This window comes from Cyprinus carpio, chromosome B22, assembly GCF_018340385.1.
Source record: "Cyprinus carpio isolate SPL01 chromosome B22, ASM1834038v1, whole genome shotgun sequence".
Lineage (NCBI taxonomy): Eukaryota > Metazoa > Chordata > Actinopteri > Cypriniformes > Cyprinidae > Cyprinus > Cyprinus carpio.
This window is the reverse complement of record NC_056618.1, coordinates 8,886,060-8,905,869: the sequence shown is the minus strand read 5'-3', so window position 1 is coordinate 8,905,869 and position 19,810 is coordinate 8,886,060. Positions and strand designations below refer to the sequence as shown.

General features: G+C 39.0%; 1 protein-coding gene and 1 long non-coding RNA gene across 3 annotated transcripts in view; both read right to left on the bottom strand.

Moving 5' to 3' along the window:
• LOC109097371 overlaps window positions 1–19,810 on the bottom strand; it is a 453,088-nt gene that overhangs the window by 99,692 nt on the left and 333,586 nt on the right. The window lies entirely within an intron of this gene.
• The window catches only part of LOC122141427, a 12,218-nt gene continuing 2,006 nt past the window's right edge, over window positions 9,599–19,810 (bottom strand). Inside the window, exon 4 of the long non-coding RNA XR_006157811.1 lies at window positions 9,599–9,747. This is a non-coding gene — a long non-coding RNA (uncharacterized LOC122141427). The remainder of the gene's footprint in view (window positions 9,748–19,810) is intronic.

The window sequence follows — 19,810 nt, the reverse complement described above, 5'->3', positions numbered from 1 at the left end:
GGTAAGGATATGTTTCAGCATGTTTAAGAGAAGTCTGATTGGAAACACACTCTGCAGTGACCCAAGCCTCTCCTCAGCAGAGAGAATCGAAAGGCTAAGCTCACCTTTGCTGAGGAGCATGTTGTACTGAGAGAGGAGAACTAGTCCAAAGTTCAGTTTAGTGATCAGAGCACATTTATTTATTATTTCGGTCAGATGGCAACAAACTGAGAAGAGACTGAAGCCTGAGTGTGTTGTAAGGATCCACCTGCCAGCCCAAATAGCAGAAATCCAGTGGCCTGGTCGAAGGTTTAAATGCGTATCCGTCGGTCTTTTACTTGCGCTTCTGAATTTATCAGGATTTAGTTTTGAATTTTAGTCTAGCTCTCTGTGTTCAATCTGACTCCAATTTCATGTGATCATTAAATTTAGGCAATTTTTCTAGTTATAAACTAATCACAAATATCGATTGTTTATTATATTTGATTATTCCGGACTCACTATACTCTCAATTATCCGTTCACTGGGAACCTAATGTCTCTTTTAAGTCTCATGCTAGCTTCACGTGGATCTTACGATCACAAACTCGCCAGTCTGATGTTAGTCAGAGGGTGTAGGTAGAATAATACCCGTTTTGCCGGCCGCCTACTGCTTGCTTATGACAAAAAGTGTAGTTCACTTAGTCCTTTCCCCTACAACTTGCTAATACCAGTGATAGACAGAAATCAGAAGGTCTCTGATGACATGCCTAGTGCTCCTATCATTCTCGAGCCTTCAGTTTGACCTATCCTGGCCGTAAATCTGCTGTAACAAAAGCCTCCTCACAGTTTACTAGTCATAATGATTTTAGAACAGTTCAGAATAAATCAAATATAACATTTTATTATCAGTCAGGTAAAACTGTATCATGCCAATTACATAATGAAACAATTAGAGGCCAAATTTTAGAAAAGATAATCCAATTGTGAATCACATTGTAGCCGGTGGCAACCCGCTCCTGTACATAGACACTGTAGCCATGTGGGAAAACAGCCAATAGTTCCACGCAGGAGACAAACAAATTTAACATAGTCACATACAGTATGTAACAATTATACTAATTTAAGACACACAGTCTAAAATGCATAGCAAAGCACTCAGGTGTTTTAGAGAATAAACTTAACTAGCTTGTGCGCACATGTAGTAGCACAAACAACTATACAGTGTGCTCTATGGGCACAATGTGTTTAACACAGTTACATTTTTAAATCATACCTGACAGCAAAGAGACACACAGCAGCGAGAGTTCTTCAAAATCAGTTGTAAAAACATAAAAGACCTTTTGATTCTTGAGATAAACATTATCACAGACCCCTAAACGGGGACACAACCCCTTCTCAGCAGAACACAATTCTACAAAAGTTTTCAATCTTTCTCATAATATAAATGACTACTGTGAAATTGAGACCATTTTACCAATCGCACAGAGACCTTTAAAATGATACCAAACATGAAAAGTTTACAAGCATAAATCCTGAAGATATAGTAAATGTTTTATGTGAGCTCTTAACAACTTTTAGATGCCTGGACCATGTGCCCTGGGGGGAAGGAGGGGTGAAGGGACCAAAGAGCAAATGGTCTTTCTTCCAGATCTTCCCATCTGTTGTCTTGTGGCATGGCATTTGCATTGCGAGAGTTTCTGAGTGTTTGGCTCCACGAGGAGATCAAAGCCCATTGTTTTGTTGCATTTGCATTTGCATTTTCATTGGGCGAGTTCCTTAATGTTTGGCTTCACAAAGAATTAATTTCATAAGGAAATAATTTCACTCATTTCAGTGTAAAGAAGTCAGTGAAATGTGGAAGAGGAAGTGTCACGTTTTGGGGAGATGTTTTTCTGCAGCAGAAGTTGTGCCTCAAATACTGCTACATGGCAATGTGAATGCAAATGTTTTATCAGAACCCTCCTTCAGCAACATGCTGACAAGGTGGGCCCTTCTGAACAGTAAACAACCCACCACCAAAATTACCCTAGTAGCTACATCGCAAAGTACAATTTACACCTTACTAACTGCATATTTGTTAATTGCTGAATGAATTGTGGACCTTTTGTCTTTGGGTGTTGTGAAACACAAATAGAAACTGTTGTATAAAATAAATACAAACAGTGATGTTTTAAGTTGTTTTTTTTTGTGGAGGGGTAAGTCTGGTTGTGTCATGAGCAGGAATGGCAAAAATAAATTAAAAAAAACACCTACAACCACACGCTATTCATAGACACACTAAAGACACCTCATAAACGAACATCAACCACAAACATCCAGCAGCAGACACATTCTCATGCACAAACTCTCATGCACACTCCTCTAATATGTATGTGCAGAATGAAGCAGGGTTCACTTTGACTACTTCTGATGACTATTTTGCATCTATGTTTTGCACTTGGAGAATTACACGCATAGTTTTGAGACTTTTTTGCTTCTGTCATTACATACTCACCCTAACATCATTCCAAACCCACACAACTTTGTTTCATCTCCAGAACACACATGAAGGGTTTAATATTTTATCATCATTTTCTTTCCATCTATTTAAAGTCAACACAAAAAGTTTATAAAACAATTTTATTCACATATAAACATTGATTGATGCACATACACATAACTCATCAAATATAAACATGCATGCTTGAAGTGAAAGAAGTGTTGACAATCATTTCTGCACTTTACTTTCTAAAGCTACAAAATATACTTTTAATGGGTGGACCAAAAAATATAAATAAATAAATATATAAAAAATAGAAAAAGGTAACAGAACATTAACGTTACGCATTGACTGCTGGCCAGTTACATTACACATGTAACCCTAGTTCCTCGAGGGGAACGAGACGCTGCATCGAACGCTTACCCAAAGCGTTCGACGCAGCTCAAGTTCCTGAAGAGGTATAAAAAATAGAAAAAGGTAACAGAACATTAATTGTAGGTTGCATGTGGTGATTCAAACCAAAACTCAACAATACCACTTAATACAGAAGTTTAAGTGATCATACAGCAGGATCTGGTACTTAGAAAAAGTTTGATCATCTTCTCATGGTGACTGGTGCACACACCACATGGTCTGTAGGTTGTAACTTTCTGTAAAAAAAAAAAAAAAAAAAAATTCACACACGATATTATAGTAAATTGATTTGATGGTGGTGGTTTGCTGTTGGTGGATCTCATGTGACTGACAGGTTTTTGTCCAGCCCTCATGTCAGTAAAGTGATATAGTGAATGTGTAAGTTGTGTGACATACAGCCAAGTGACCCATACTTAGGGTTAGGAGTCAAACTCTCTAGTTGGTTGATCTCATGTGACTTGCATACAATCAGAGCAGTGAGTCTGCAACCCATAGACATCACAAGACTCTTGGTCTTATGCTTTGAAACGCTTTTCTCCAGCCTTTAATGCAGCCAGTTCCAACTGTTGCTTGTTTTGGGGAGTTTCTGTCTTTAGTCTCCTCTTCAGCTGGTGAAATTAATGTTCAATCAGATTTAAATCTGGAGATTGATTTGGGCAATCTAAGACTTTACATTTCTTTGCTGGCTCTGAAAGTCCTTGACTGAACTGGCAGGGTGTTTTGGGTCATTGTCCTGATCTAATATGAAGTGCTTTCCAATGAGTTTGGTGTCATTTTCTTGAATATTGGTAGCCAAGATTTTTTTTTGTACCCTTCCAAATTCATTCTGCTACTGCCATGATACATTAAGTCATCATTAAAATGAAGAGGTCCTGTTCTAGAGACACCCATGCATGCCCATGCCATGACACCACTTCCACCAAGCTTTACAGATGAGGCTGTATGCTTAGGATCATTTGCAGTTCCCTTTTGCTTTCCAATCACTTAGATTAAGGTTAATCTTTGTCTCATCTTTGTCTCCTGCGGACTGTAGATTGACAGAGCATCACCCCAGCTTTCTGGAGGTTGTTGGTGATTTTACAGACGTGTATTTTAGGGTTCATTTTCACAGCTTTTATAATTTGTCTGTCATCAACTACTGTTGTTTTTCTCAACCTATCAGGTCATTGTTGGTTGCTGATATCGCCGGTAGTTTCCAAACTCTTGATTTCTCCATGCCCTTTGTTTTTCCTATAGTTCTAATTGACTTTCTGACTGATTTTTAAACTAGCTGACTTAATGACTGATTTTTAAACTAGCTGACTTAATACTTTTCTTTTTGTGTGTGTATTCGTCGAATGCAAGACTTAGAATGCAGAAGCAATGGATATAACTGATAAGACACATTCCCTGCTTTTAATATCTGAAGAATTAATGCAACAGGACACAGCTGAACACTTAGAAAGACTTGTGAGACAACTGTTCCAATACTTATGCTCACATCAGATAGGGAGATACAACCCTAAAAGTGCTGATCTTCTTAGCTGGTAAAACATCTTCGTGTTGATTTACCCAATAATAAAATGTGACATTCTGTAGTTTTGGCTCATAGTCCATCTTTTAATCATATTTACAGATTTCTTGGCTCCACAGCTAACAGAACAATTTTGTCTTTACTTTTCCAATACTTATGTAGGGCACTGTATATATATATATATATATATATATGAAGAGTTCAGATGCAGAAGCCTTTAAGTGCCATTTGAAATTTTCCTCTAAAATGAGCATTTTTATCAGGCTCCTATAGGTTCAGTAATTTCACTTTAAAGGGGTCATATGATGCGATTTTCAAGTTTTCTTTTATCTTTGGAGTGTTACAAGCTCTTGGTGCATAAAGAAGATCTTTAAAGTTGCAAAGACTAAAGTCTCAAACCTAAAGTTGCAAAGACTAAAGTCTCAAACCTAAAGAATAAAAGTCCTAAATGCCTTGTTTAACAAAAACCCCCCCCCCCCCCACACACACACACACACACACACCCCAACGCCCAACGTCTAAGATTTGCATAACGCTGCCCAAATGTTCACGTAAAGAAAGAAGGCGTGACCTTTGATTCTGGCTGTTGCTGCCGCTGCCATGTCGTGGAGACGTTGTTTCTGTTACATTGATGTAGGGAAGGAGGCAGAAGATAACAGGTAAAGTGGTATTTATTGACAATAGCAGAGTAACAATACAGAAGGGACGGAGTGAGGTGAGGGATGAGAGAGAGTAAAACTGAATACTGTCCTTGTGATGAAATATGATGAAGGTCCAGGAAGGATCCGAGTATAGGAGACGTTGCGGGAAGGAGACCCACACACACACACGGTTGACACGGGAGGTAACTTGAGAACGAGGAAGACAGGTAATAGTCCAATGGGAAGTCCTTTCGGTTGGCAGGACGTGGTTGGATCCTGGCGTGTCTGTGACAGTACCCCCCTCCACCCCCACGGCCCGCTCCTGTGGGAGACGCAGGCAGATGTCCCTGGTTGACAGCAAGACCTTCTGTCCAAGTTGATATGTAGGAGCTTCAGAGCGGCAAAGGTCGGCTGTCATTTTGCGTCTCCGAAGGGCCCGTTGTAACTGGTGATGGGCTGAGTCCCAGACCCTCTCGCTCTCGGAACCAGTAGTCGACCGCTGTTTACGTCCGAGGGCTCTCCTGACCAGGGGAATAGTGGCGGTTGGTAGCCGAGTACGCACACTTACGGAATTCTGTGCGTACTCGGCCCACCCCAAGGAACTGGTTCCAAGAGTCCTGGTGGTCGTGACAGAAGGTACGGAGGAAGCGACCGATCTCTTGGATCTTTCTTTTCCGTCTGCCCATTCGACTGCGGATGGTACCCCGATGATAGGCTGACGGCCACACCTAGGAGAGAGTGAAAGGCCTTCCAGACCGAGAGATGAATTGAGGTCCTCTGTCTGATACGATATCTTCGGGGATGCCAAAGTACCGGAAGATGTGATTGAACATGATTTCGGCAGTTTCCTTGGCAGTTGGTAGTCCCTTGAGAGGAATCAAACGACAGGATTTAGAGAATCTATCCACTACCACGAATATACAGGTGCAGTTACCTGACATAGGGAGGTCGGTTACAAGTCCACTCCTAGGTGTGACCATGGTCGGTTGGGAACAGGCAGAGGTAGGAGCTTGCCAGATGGTAGATGACGGGGGCTCTTGGAACTCTGTGGCAGAAGGGGTCCAGGACAGAGACTTGGGCTTGGTACGGAGCAGGCTTGTGAGTGGACTGGTGATGGAGCTATAATCCTGTATGAAGCGGTGATAGAAGTTGGAGAATCCGAGGAATCTTTGGAGTTCTTTGATGGTTGTAGGGGTTGGCCAGTTCCTAATGGCATCCACCTTCCCCTTGTCCATCCGGATGCCACTGCTATCGATGTTATAACCAAGGAACTGCACTGAGGGCTGATGGAAGGAGCACTTCTCCGCTTTCAGGTAGAGCTGGTACTCCCCCTCAGGCGTTTCAGGACCTCCGCAACGTGGTGATGGTGTTCGGTCAGGCTCCGGGAGTAAATGAGGATAATCATCGATGTAGACCAGGATGAACTTATGGAGAAACTCCCGGAGCACCTCATGTATGAAGTCCTGGAATACGGAGGGGGTGTTGACTAGTCCATACGGCATCACGAGGTACTCGTAGTGTCCAGTGGGTGTGATGAAGGCTGTCTTCCACTCGTCCCCCTCGTGTATCCGGATGAGGTTATACGCGCTGCTGAGGTCCAACTTGGTGAAGACAGTGGCACCACGGAGGTGTTCCAGGGCTGCTGGGACGAGAGGAAGGGGATATCTGAACTTGACAGTAATCTGGTTGAGGTTTCGGTAGTCAATGCAGGGCCGCAAGCCTCCCTCCTTTTTCTCCACAAAGAAGAAGCTCCCAAGCAGCAGGGGAAGTGGATGGACGGATGTAGCCTTGAGCCAGAGCATCCTCGATGTATTCCTCCATGGCCTTCTCCTCCGGGATTGAAAGGGGATAGATCCTTCCCCTTGGCACTGACTCACCCGGTAGCAGATCAATGGCGCAGTCCCATGGCCGATGTGGGCAGCTTGGAGGCTCTCTTTGGGCAGAAAAACATCACTGAAGGGGGGTGTAACGAGGCGGTATGTCCACAGAGCGTTTCTCCAGGGGGCTCTCAATGGACGTTGTACAGGCCGAGAGTGGTTGATGGAGCTGAGAGGACTGAACCGGCACCCTCGGGAAAACAGTCCATGAAACAAGATTCGCCCCACTTCAGGATTTCGGCAGTACAGGATAATACGGGGTTATGCTGCTCCAACCACGGGCGCCCTAGGACCACGTCAGCGGTGGATTCCTCCAGAACCAGCAGATGGATCATTTCCTTGTGAAGAATGCCGACTTGCAGTTGTATAGGCCCGACACAGGCGAACCCGTCTCCTGCACAGCGGCCTTCCAGTTATTGAGTGGATCTGGTAGGAGGATTGCGTGGCGGGGGAGGTGGAGCTGACGGCAGAGGGAGCCAGAGATGAAGTTGCCGGCTGACCCAGAATCGAGGGCTCTCAATGGACGTTGTACAGACTGAGCAGCAGTAAGTGTCACAATAGTGGTGAGTGGTTTCATCTGATTAGTGGTAGGAAAGATGGCACTCACCAGAGAACGAGGAGGATGGATGGGGCATATGGAGAGGATATGCCCCGGAGATCCGCAGTACAGACATAGATTCTGGGTCAGCCTTCTCTGCCGTTCAGCCCCAGTCAGGCGAGCCAAATCCATCTGCAGGGTTTGTGGGTTGGTTCTGGAGGCCTGGCCCTGGTCGGCAGAGGGAGATGTTGTGCTGCGGCTGGCCCTGGTGCTCTTTGAGACACGACTGCATACGAGTGGCGAAACAGATGGAGAGGTTGGATGAAGCGTTCGAGCCCGATGGTATCCTCGTATGCAGTGAGATGCAAACCGCACACGGGGATCCAATCCTTGTCGATTCGTTGTTATCAGAGCTTGTTTGTTCCACTCCCTTGTGGCCATGAGCGTACAAAAAACTGCAGAGCATATTCATTCACAGACATCTTGCCTTGTTTTAAATTGTAAAGTTTTTCACCGATGGATGAATCCCAGGTGGGTTTACCGAAAACTTCCCTGAAGTGGTCAACTATGCTGGTATATGATTGAATGACAGGATTATTCTGGTTCCAAATGGAATTGGCCCATTGAAGTGCTTTACCTTTCAACTGCAAGATGACGAAGGCCACTTTGGATCGCTCAGTGGGAAATACGTGTGGTTGCATCTCCAGGACCAGCGAACATTGCAGGAGAAATCCACTGCATTCCTCCGCCGAACCAGAGAAGGGCGCTGGTTTGGCCTTGGGACTGGAAGGTATGGACGGTGAAGTGGTGGTGGTATTGTTCCCGGAAGTGCCCGCCGTGGTGAAGGTGCTGATGGGACATTGTGTGTGCGCCGCAAAGCGTCCACGAGGTCCTGGAAGGGATCTGGATGGCTCATGCTAATGTCAATCCGTCTTTTTTTTGGTCTGGTCTTCTGTTACAATACAGAAGGGACGGAGACAGAAGATAACAGGTAAGGTGGTATTTATTGACAGTAGCAAGTAAATATGGTAACGAGGGTTCTTGAGGTGAGGGATGAAGAGAGAGAGTAAACTGAATACTGTCCTTGTGATGAAATATGATGAAGGTCCAGGAAGGATCCGAGTATAGGAGACGTTGCGAGAAGGAGATACACACACACACACACTCACTCACTCACTCACTCACTCACTCATGGTTGACACAGGAGGTAACTTGAGAACGAGGAAGACAGGTAATAATCCAACTGAAGTCCATACGATCAGCAGGTAGGAGATCCTATGTGCGAACGAGACCGGACAGTGACTGTGTGCGTGAGAGTGTCTTTTAAGTGCTGGTTGATTGGCTGCTGACGAGGGGCAGGTGTGTGTGATCAGGACTCAGGTGAGGGAGTGTGCTGTGATTGGACGGGGTTGGAGCCTGGCGTGTCTGTGACAGTTTTGTTGTGAAGGTGAAAATACTTTGTTTGGCCTTCCACACAACTAGAAATCCAGTGGTTAAGTTGAATTTACAACACTGTTCCAGAACAGTTCAACCCAAATATTCAGATGTGTGCAACACAATTTTATGGAGGATTAGGACTGTTTCCTGATCCTGAGAGAGAAGACTACAATGTTCTGTTCTGACTCACAGTCTGCAAGTACATAAGTATGGGGGAAGTCGTGGCTTAATGGTTAGAGTTTGACTCCTAGCCCTAAGGTTGTGGGTTCAAATCTCGGGCCTGCAATACCACGACTGAGGCACAACAGCCCACTGCTCCGCCACTCAATAAATAACAATAAATAAAATGATGCCAGTAGAAAGGTGTAAATATGAGTCAAAATTGTCCTACTGACCTGAACCTGCAGGACAAAACTGTGTGTTGTTTGAATCTTTAAAATGTATTCTGTGATTATTTTTGTTATTGTTAGGCCCTATATTGAATATGCAATATTCTATATATCTATTTAACCAGGAGTAGACAGTGATAGAGGCAGAACACCGTCAAGTGTGAGATCAGTTTTAATAAAAGTTATACATTTCCATGGGTGATTAGCTAAAAAAAAGAACATTTACATGAGTTTTTGGTGCTATGAGAACCACACAATTAAACTAAAACAGAGCAACAACATTTCAGACATGAAGAGAGAGAGTGTGAAAGTATGAAAAAAATAAAGTCTTTTATTTGATGCAAGAGCGACAACAAAACAGAGATAGACGAAAAACATCCTGGCAGAGATTAAATATCAACTAAAACGTATGAGTCAGGGGTCCGTATGAGCTCTAAAATATATTTGATCATTTCTGATTATTTCTGTCGATATTTCCATACACAGGCTCCTTTGATTTCTGTAAGAAAACACAAACTCAATCAGTAACCTGCTGATAATACAGTTTTTTTTTTTTTTTTTTTTTTTTTTTTTTTAAAAAAAAAAAAAAATTAAAAAAAAAAAAAAAAAAACTATTCACTCAGAATGAATATTAACTTGAGTCCTTATTAAAGTTTCTGCAAAACATTTTTTTTTTTTTAATTTTTTTTTATTTTTTTTAGTTTTTTTTTGTTTTTTTTTTGTATTATTTTATTATCGCTGACGTTTACTTGATGCGTATTTTTATCTGCAGGACAGATTATGTTTTTTATATTTTTATTGTTTGTAGTATGTATTTTTTTATTATAGATGTAGGAGAGGCTTCTAGAGTCAGTGGGTGGTGTCGGAGGTTGACCTGGACTAAGCTCCACCCATTATGTCCAGAGAAGGGGTGCTGGACGTTTATTTTTAGCTCTGCAGTGAGCACCACTTGGAAAATAATAGTCCTAAAAGTTATAAAAAAAAGTAACACCGTGTTCTATTTTAGTTGCAGAGAACAACTGCAAATGTGAACGATATTGTAAATGAGCGTGTATCCATATAGCTATATTTTTTTTTTTTTTTTTTCCGTTCCACTGAACTTTTTTCCCTTGTTTTTCTGTGTTGTTTTTCATTGGTTTTGGTTTTGTTTATGCTCCGCCAAGCGCGCATGTGGAGTGTTGCCATGTCCACTTATTTAAAGCATATTTGGGAGTCTTATTTTCTTCCAATATTAAGCTGGACTGTGTACGTGGGTGCAGCTGATCATTCACATCTGAACATCACTTAGACACTAAAATCTAGTTGGTAACCTAAATAAAAAGCGGACGAGTGTCTTGTCATCTAGTCTTCCTGACCACAGCAAACACGGAAGTGTACCGTTCTAACCCGAGATCGAGATTAATTTCTTCCGGGAAACACAGAGTGGTGGAACACAGAAAGTAATGAAGGGAAAAGATGCAATGAATATTAATGGTGAGTGAAGCTTAGTGTGAGTACTTTGACCAAATTAAGACAATAATAATTTATCAGTAATAGTAGTTTATTGTTACTGAGGAAAAAATACAACAATTCACAAATCTAGCTTTATGCAAATTATTTGATAATGTTAATATTAACAGATGCAAACAGTAGTGCAAATAGAATAAAAAAGGTAATGATCAAGCCTGACCACCCACATCTGTTCACTGTCTGTCACATTACACACAAAACTTCAATCATCAAGCTTTAATCAGACTGAAACATCATCTTGCAACACAGTCATGAATGATCTTACCGTTTTTCGTGGTTTTGGGTTGGGCAGAGTTGAATCATTTTCATATATCTCGTTGATCACGACTGCATTAACAGTAATCACAGTCATGTTAAAACAACAAAGCTTTTCAATCTTATATTGAAATGTATTCCTTAAATAAGACAGTTGTTTCAACAAAGGCATTCATTGCTTACTTCTCTGACCCATTTTTTTATATTTCCAGCAGAAGCAATACCACAAGACTGCAGCTACGATCAACAGAGATCCAGCAGATGCAGAAGTCAACCCTATGTCATATGAAGGTAGTCCCTGGTCTGTAATGAACAAAATGAGCCATTAGTGCGAATGAATCTGATAATCTGAGGTTCTAGAATTTAATGATATGTAGTATGCATGAATCTGTATGATAAATCAACGTTAATGTCATCGCTGAAAGAATTAACTTTAATATCAGCACTCCCATACCTGCACATGTGTGATAGAGTTGACTGATGATGTCCAGATGTTGAGTCTGGTTGCTGAAGAGTTGAGTGATGTCCAGATGTGTGGTCTAGCTGTAGGTGTTTTTATATCCTGATATTCCACCTCCAGAGGTAGAGAGAGACTGATGCTGAGATCAGACACACTGATGCTGGACAATAAACTGTTTCCTTTGTACCAGGAGAGAGTCACATGACCCACATTCACCACTGAACACAACAATGAACAATTCTGCTGTGATGATGATGAAGAACATTGTGAAGAGTTACTGGTGATTACAGGAACAGGCAGCTGAGCTGAAAACATAATAGAATAACCAAAAGCTTGGGTAATTCTAGTCAACAATCTTATTTTTTGTGTAGCGTGTTCACAGAGTGTGTTTCTGTCATTTAAAACTATAAAATGATGAAACACTTCAGTAGTTGAATGAATATTCTGGTTTCAGTAAAAACAGAAGCTACCAGTTAAACTCAACTGACAGAATTTGTAGCACATACGGTCACAAATGATCTCTGCTTACCGTAGACAGAAACTCTGAATGTTTTTTATGTTTTTTTGACTGTTTTAATCTATTATTATCTACTTTATAGAGTCCAGTGTGTTCAGATGTGATGTTTGTGATGGTCAGAGATCCAGTCTTATTGTCCATCTGTCTCTGAATCTCCCATCAGGGAACATAAAATATGGAGAAGTTTTGCCATTGTTTTTTAATTCTAGCAATATAAGAGTTGTTTGATCCAAATTTCCACTCTATGTCATCAGCTTGTTGTATATTAGTAACATTAGTTTTCAAAGTTACAGAATCTCCCTCCATCACTGAAACTGATTCACCAAACACACCTGATTGAAAACAAACAGATTTTACACTGATTAAGGCCTCTGGTGGTTTACAAAGCCTGGAATCAGCTGTAGTTTGTAACTAAATGTGAATTATAAAACATTCAGAACAGCAGAACATTCAGCTGTCTAGTGCACAATGTATGAAGATACAAAGTCAATTACGACATGAAAAAAATAATCTTGATATTGTTAATGCCTCTGTATTTTGTATATGGGACATTTAGATCAGTAGATAAACTGGTTACTAAAAATATTTTTTAAATAATTTTTAAACAGGATATGCATTTGTAAACCTTGAAATTGAAGTTACATTCACTATATCAATTTCCATTATTTCCCATGACATCTGTGAAGAATGTTACTGATATTAAGGCAAAAAAATACAACCCAACAACATATATTTATGACTTACCAATCAAATGCCACCAATACAAACAGAACAAAACAAACACATGAAACATTCTCTTTAGTTGTGAAAAGTCTGATCTAAAACACTTGAGTTGTTCAACTTCTGAATCCTCCCACGAAAGCGATTGACCCTGAAATAGTGGGTGGAATGAACAAGCTCTGTGTGAATGATATATGGTTATAAATAAATGCTTGACTGGCTGTTTTTAAGACTATATAATAGTAAATATTCTTCATTCTATCATTTAACACTGAACATTTTCAAAAGAAGATATTTTAAAGAATGTTGGTTGACTTCATTGACTTCCATAGTATTTTTTTATTTTATTTTTTTTATGTGAGTCTCATCTCAGTCATTCTGAAACCTGTGATGAGTTTTTTCTTTTTTTAGAAATGTGGTTTGATCTGTTGGATGGACAACCGTTAAGTGTGTGCATGTTTAGCTTGTTAGGGAAGAGTTTATTCCTGTTCTGCTTTTTATAAATATCACAGTTGATACCCTCTTACAAAACATGTCGTGATATTAAAATGTTGAATCCTTCATAAACGGTCAAATCGGAGACAGGACTAGTTTGAGTGTTTTTGTTGGATTCAGTATTTTATTTTACTGTAACTAACAATCTAGACTTACCTATCATGTGTCTTTGATGACATTCACAGACTGACAGCTGAACAAAACACTGAGTAATACACCAGATGTTTTCCTGGCTGCTATAAGCAATTATTGATAGAAAGGCGATGTTGGTCAGTGCTTTCAAATCCAACAGCAGCATTTTGATGACATTCACAGACATTTCTTCTTCTGAATCAGTTGTGTCATTTTTTTCAAAAGTGCTTCCTTTCTATTTTAGGTCATATCTTCCTGTTCTTTGTCTTTACTGGCTGCAGTTGGCATGTCAGATACCGGAAACAAGTAGGTGAACAGATTTTTTTTAATGTAGGCCTGTTACATTCTTCTGATTATTAGGCCTATTCATATTATTAAGTTACTTTTTATTCTTAAAATAATATAACAATTATTTTGCCTCACAATAATTGCATAGTGCATCACTGCAAAACTATTAAGGGAGTAAATTAAAACATAGCTACTATATACCATATCAGCATATGAAGTAGATTTGTCTTTCGTCGTCTCTGTGCGCTTTTTAATGCAGTGTCAGATGCCGAAAGCCGCGCCGTCAGTTTTTTACTTTCACTTTCTAGTCAATCGACTGAGATTAAGAGGTTCACTGCATAATTCTTGCTCAAAGTTTGCATGTTGCTTGTGTGATATCCATTGGCTCGCCTTCTGGTTTTAAAACAAATATTTACAATATTGCAACATAATCAGCCCCTCTGCCGCCCCTCACCCTTGAGTTCGCGGTTGGGGGCAGAAGATATGCCACTGGACTCTGTCCGTTAGGTTAGCCTAGTGCCCGCTCACTTTTGCCTATGCCCGCCCCAAAAATAAAATTCTGGCTATGCCAGAGGATGGGAGATTCAAAAACAGTCTGAAGGTGAATAATCACACAGATGAACTCACCATCACAAACATCTGGACCTCAGATGCAGGACTTTATTAACAAAAGATCATCAGCAAAAGGAGCAACATTTTAAAAAAATTCCAATGTTGCGGTTCGGGGTAGGTTATTTAACATTTAAAAACTAACTCAATCTCATGAAAGTGCGTATAAAATAGTACGCCAAATAAAACGAAAACGGGTATTGATACGCAAAAATAGACTTTGGCGAGCATGTGCTACGCGATGGACAGGTTTAGGGTTGTGGGGTAGATGTACGTGAAACCTGCGTATTAAGACAGCCTACGGTCCCGTGGACTTAACGGACACGCGCACTAGACAGCCATTGTAAGTGCCCAAGAGTGCAAGTGAACATGAAGTGTGGCATTTGAGACAGAGCCTTAAGCACATTGTGAATCATTTGATTTAGGGACTTCAGAGCATACATTGAGAATCATTATTCAGTTCATGAATTCGGAGCGTGGATCGCAGATCATTTGATTCAGATCATAACTTTGAAGCGGGTTCACAGATCTTTTGATTTAGATCGTAACTTCGGAGCGTGTATCACGAATCATTTGATTTAGTTCGGGACTTTGGAGCAGATATAGCAAATCATTTGATTCAGATCAGAACGGCGCTTGGGTTGCAAATCATTTGATTTAGAGTGGGACAGTGCTGGTTCGTGAATTATTTGATTCAGAACGGAACTTCGGAGCATGCATCATGAATCATTTGATTAAAATCCAGGTCAGGACCTCCGACTTTTAATAAAACCTACTACTCTTACCCATGCACTTTTTCTCGGGAAAGTGTGTTCACGTAGAGGTTTTCAAGGGCCAATGTGAATAAATCTAGATTTAAATTAAAAGAGACAATACACGTCGTCCTGGATACGTTATTCTCATTTTAAAAACGATGTGAACCCAAAATGATTTGAAATCTTATGGGATGGCTGATATGTTTCATTCGTTGTGTGTTTCGTTGGTAGTTGTTGTACAGAAATTTCAAAACTCTCATGTATGATAGAATTAATTTTTGACGCCAGGAAATCCCTATGGAGAAAGGCATCCCGCTACGGCTGTAGCTAAGCTGAATAACATTCATAAACCTGCTTACTGACCTGACTGAGGACGATGGAGAATGATTTGCAGATTCTGTCTGGTAAATACTGCCCCATGTGTTAATGCAATCGCGAATCTCGAAAGTGAAAGTGAAACTAAAATGGAAAGTGCATTCAAAAGCAGTTTAGTGGCTCCCCGATGGCCGCAATTTATATGCAATATAATTACCCAATGATAAAACTGCGAGAGACCTTATCAAAATATGCATTTTCCTCCCATCTCCTATTTATTCCCTTGAGGGGTTCCGTATACACGTATACACAATAAATTTGTCATTATTAAAATATATATCAAAAATATTATAGAAGACAAATGATTGGTTATTGTCCAGCCGTGTATTTCATTTCTTAGCCAATTAAAAGTAAGAGATAAGAAAATGTTTTTTTTTTTTTTTTTTTTTTTTTTTTTTTTTTTTTTTTTTTTTTGTCTAAGCCTATTATTATTATTACTACATTTGACATTTCTACCCCGTCACTTCTGACATGATTGCTACTCCCCTGCCCTGTAACATAACTGAATATAACACTTTAGCTATATGCCTTTATTTGGGGATCAAATATGTTGTGGCTCCACGTGAATTTTATTCGGTGGGAAAGGGGCCAAAATGGCTCTTTTGATGTTGAAGGTTGCAGACCCCTGCACCAAACAATCCTTCTTTGCTAAACCGAGTTCCTTAATCAAGTGTCTTGTGTAAGCAAAATAAAAAATGAAAAAAAAAATAATTAAAATCTTTAAATGATTCCTGAGCTGTTTGAATCATACAGATTCACATTTTATCCCAGATGGTATCCCAGCTAATCTTGGAAAGGTAAATTTTTAGTGCACTAGATGGTGCTCTATTATAGTATGCACACTGACTGCAGTATAGACACTTTATATTGATGAAGTAAGCTACTGGTCAATGCAAAATCCTTTCTTTACTCAGTTCAGTTTACTCTAAGCTCTTAATTTAGCCTCTCAGATTGCAATTCAGTTTTATAACCATACAACAAGATTAATAAAAAACAAAAAAAAAAAAAACCTTCATTCCAAAATGATGCTGAAGAATGGAAACTGTGTTTGGTGGGGCAGACTGACTTTGCTAGTGTTTTTGTCGGTTTTGCCAGCTGATTAACAATTGGCAGAGAGAACTGTTTAAAAGGATTTTCACTTAAATATGGCCCACAACAATTTATCTATTTATAGAAAGAAAAATTCAAACAAATATCCGGTATAAAGCAAAAAAGAACATATAACTCAATCTACATATATTTGGGAAAACGTGTGAAAATGAAGGTTCTTAATAATTTGCTCTCAGTGATCTTGTTTTTACTTGTCAATGTTAAGACATTTAGACTATTTGTTAAATCTCTCTTCTGATAAACGATAAAAACTAACGACAAACTTTCCACGTTGCTCTAATCACTTTACATTTGACAGAAATGCATTTATATTTCTTTATTAATGCATTTTAATTCGTTTAATAAATGGAAGTGAATGTTTTCATGATGTTTGTTATGGTTTTAAATACTGAGGGTTTTAAAACAAACAGGATCTATTGATCTTTTCTCAAAAACATCAATAAGCGTGAAAGAACGATGGTTTAAAAAAACTGTACAACAGTACATGAACTGATGAAAATACCTTTAATACAATGTGAGTCACATAAAAAAATATATAAAATTCATTAAAAATAAATTAAAACATGTTATTTACATGTGAGATTCAAACAGTAAGACTTTTGATATTCATCTATGGAATGCTAGGAACTCTGATCACTGAATATTTTCGTAATCTGATCATGTAACAACAAAACTCCAAACAAAGAACACTGGAATGAAAGTTGTGACAGAGGGATGTTTACAAATTGACTACTTTGATGTTGTAAATTCTTGTTGTTTTTGACTGAAAGATCCCTCAGCAGCTGTTGGTTTGTGTTTCAGATGTTCCTCCTGATGAAGAAAATCAAATGATGATGAAATCTGTGACTGAAGGAGAATCTGTTACTTTATGTAATAAAAAAAATAAATAAAAATAATGTTTAATGTGGTATTTTAACGACATTCACATTGCTACTCCACATCTCAGTAAGATCCTGTACAGATGTTCAGTGTAATGAAGGTACCGAGAGATTCAGAGACAGACTGAAGCTGGATCATCAGACTGGATCTCTGACCATCATGAACATCACAAACACAGACTCTGGAGATAAAACTAATCTGGAGGAAAGATCTCCAAGAGAGCAAATGACACCACTATGCCAAACCTCTCCCCTCCCTTCCAGCAGGCTTCACTGAAAGTTCACTAAGAATACCTATATGTTGTATCTTGTAACCCTGTTGTTTTTCCCCTTCATGTTTAGTATTGGGCTAAAAGCCTCTGTGCGATTGGTAAAATGGTTTCAATTTCACAGCAGTCACTTATATTATGAGAAAGATTGAAATCTTTTGAAGTGGATATATAAATACATATATAAAATAGTCAATATTTGAAGTGGATCAAAAAAAGTTAATCAAAGTTGTCCTAAGTCAAGAAGCGGTATTGTTTTGGTTTTAGGACAGTTTTGATGAAAGGTCTTGATCCACTTCAAATGTGTAATATTATTTGTCTCACTCTTGCTTGTAGCCTATCCGGTGTTTCTGCTTGATATTTTTCTTGATTTTATATTTCTCTTGGGTAACCAAGAGCCAACAGGATTCAGAAGACAGGATTTGAATAATGGAGTGACAAAAAAGGGAAGCAAGCAACTGGGTGAATGATCATGCAGAGTGTGTTTTATTTTTATTTATTTATTTTGATAAAATAACTATATTAAAGGGTGTGAGAACTTCTTAATTTGGTTCTCAAGTGATTGAAATTATAAAATATAAAAGAGTAGCTTAAACTCATTTCAAAACCCACCAGATGGCGCCACTCAGTACAATAAATAAAATGTTGCCAGTAGAAAGGTGTAAATATGAGTCAGAATGGTCCTACTGACCTGCACCTGCAGGACAAAACTGTGTGTTAAAAGAAGAAAATGTGTTATTGTTAGGCCTATATGATTGAATATGCAATATTCAATATATTTGTTTAATCAGGAGTAGACAGTGACAGAGGCAGAACACAGTCAAGGGTGGGATCAACTTTAATAAAGTTGTTAATTAATAGAGTGATTAGCTAAAAAAATAGAACATTCACATGAGTTTCTAATGCTATGATAACCACACAATTAAACTAAAACAACAACATTTCAGACATGAAGAGAGAGAGTGTGAAAGAGAGAAGAAAGAAAGTTTTTAATGTGACACAAGAGCAACACCAAAACAGAGATAGATGAAAACATCCTGGCAGAGAATAAATGTGAACTAAAACGTATGAGTCAGGGGTCCGTATCAGCTCTACAATATATTTGATCATTGCTGATTCCATACACAGGCTCCTTTGATTTCTGTAAGAAAACAAAAACTCAATAAGGAACCTGCTGATGAGACAGTTAAAAATAAATATATAATATAACATAATTTTGCCTTAAATTCACTCAGAATGAATATTAACTTGAGTCCAACTTTTATAAGTCCTTATTAAAGTTTCTGCAAAACAATTTCTTTGACTGATCATGGTTTTAAGATTTGAACATTTTAATTGATTGTAGCCTATGTATTGTTTAATGATCGCTGACGTTTAGGCCTACTTGATGTAAATATTTTTATCTGTAGGACAGCCTATTATTGTCTAGTAGTAACCATAACAATAAATAGATTTGTAGGCCTATAAACACCACAACAAAATATCACTGCAGAGCCAATGGCTGTGTAGCACCGCCCCATCCCTACTCTGATTGGTTCGATCGTCTTTCATAGACATACATGTTAGGAAAGGTGTGTGTAGTTGGTGTAGGACGGAGTATGTTGTTTAACAAGCTAAAAAGGATGTGCGTTTTACAAAGTAAAGGGACAGAAGAAAAAAGTTATAATGCACAGAAGAAAAAATAAAACATTAACCTGTAACTCGCCATGTCCCTGAAATGATTGTTTTGCTAAATTAAACTGATCGGCTAACAGATGAACAACCAACTACATTTAATAAATTAATTGGGTTTATTATCCACGGTGGGAGGATCAGGTCTTCAGATGAATGAATTATGTAAATTTGTAAATTTGATTATTTCATATCATCAGAGTATGAGAAAGTATTGTTTTAATTTATATAGCATGACAAGACAATTATTGCAACGTATTTTATCTGCAACAGGCTAATGTGTCTGCTGTGTTTTAATTTATATAGCATGACAAGACAATTATTGCAACGTATTTTATCTGCAACAGGCTAATGTGTCTGCTGTGTGCCATTTAAATTTTTATGAAACTTTAATTTTCTTTACTATATTGCAAAGCATAGACTTTTCCTCCCCTTTATTTCAGGAAAATATGCTGCTCCTCATCATTTTAAAGTGAAGAAATCGAGAAAACGTTTATTACTACCGGCCAGTGATGATTC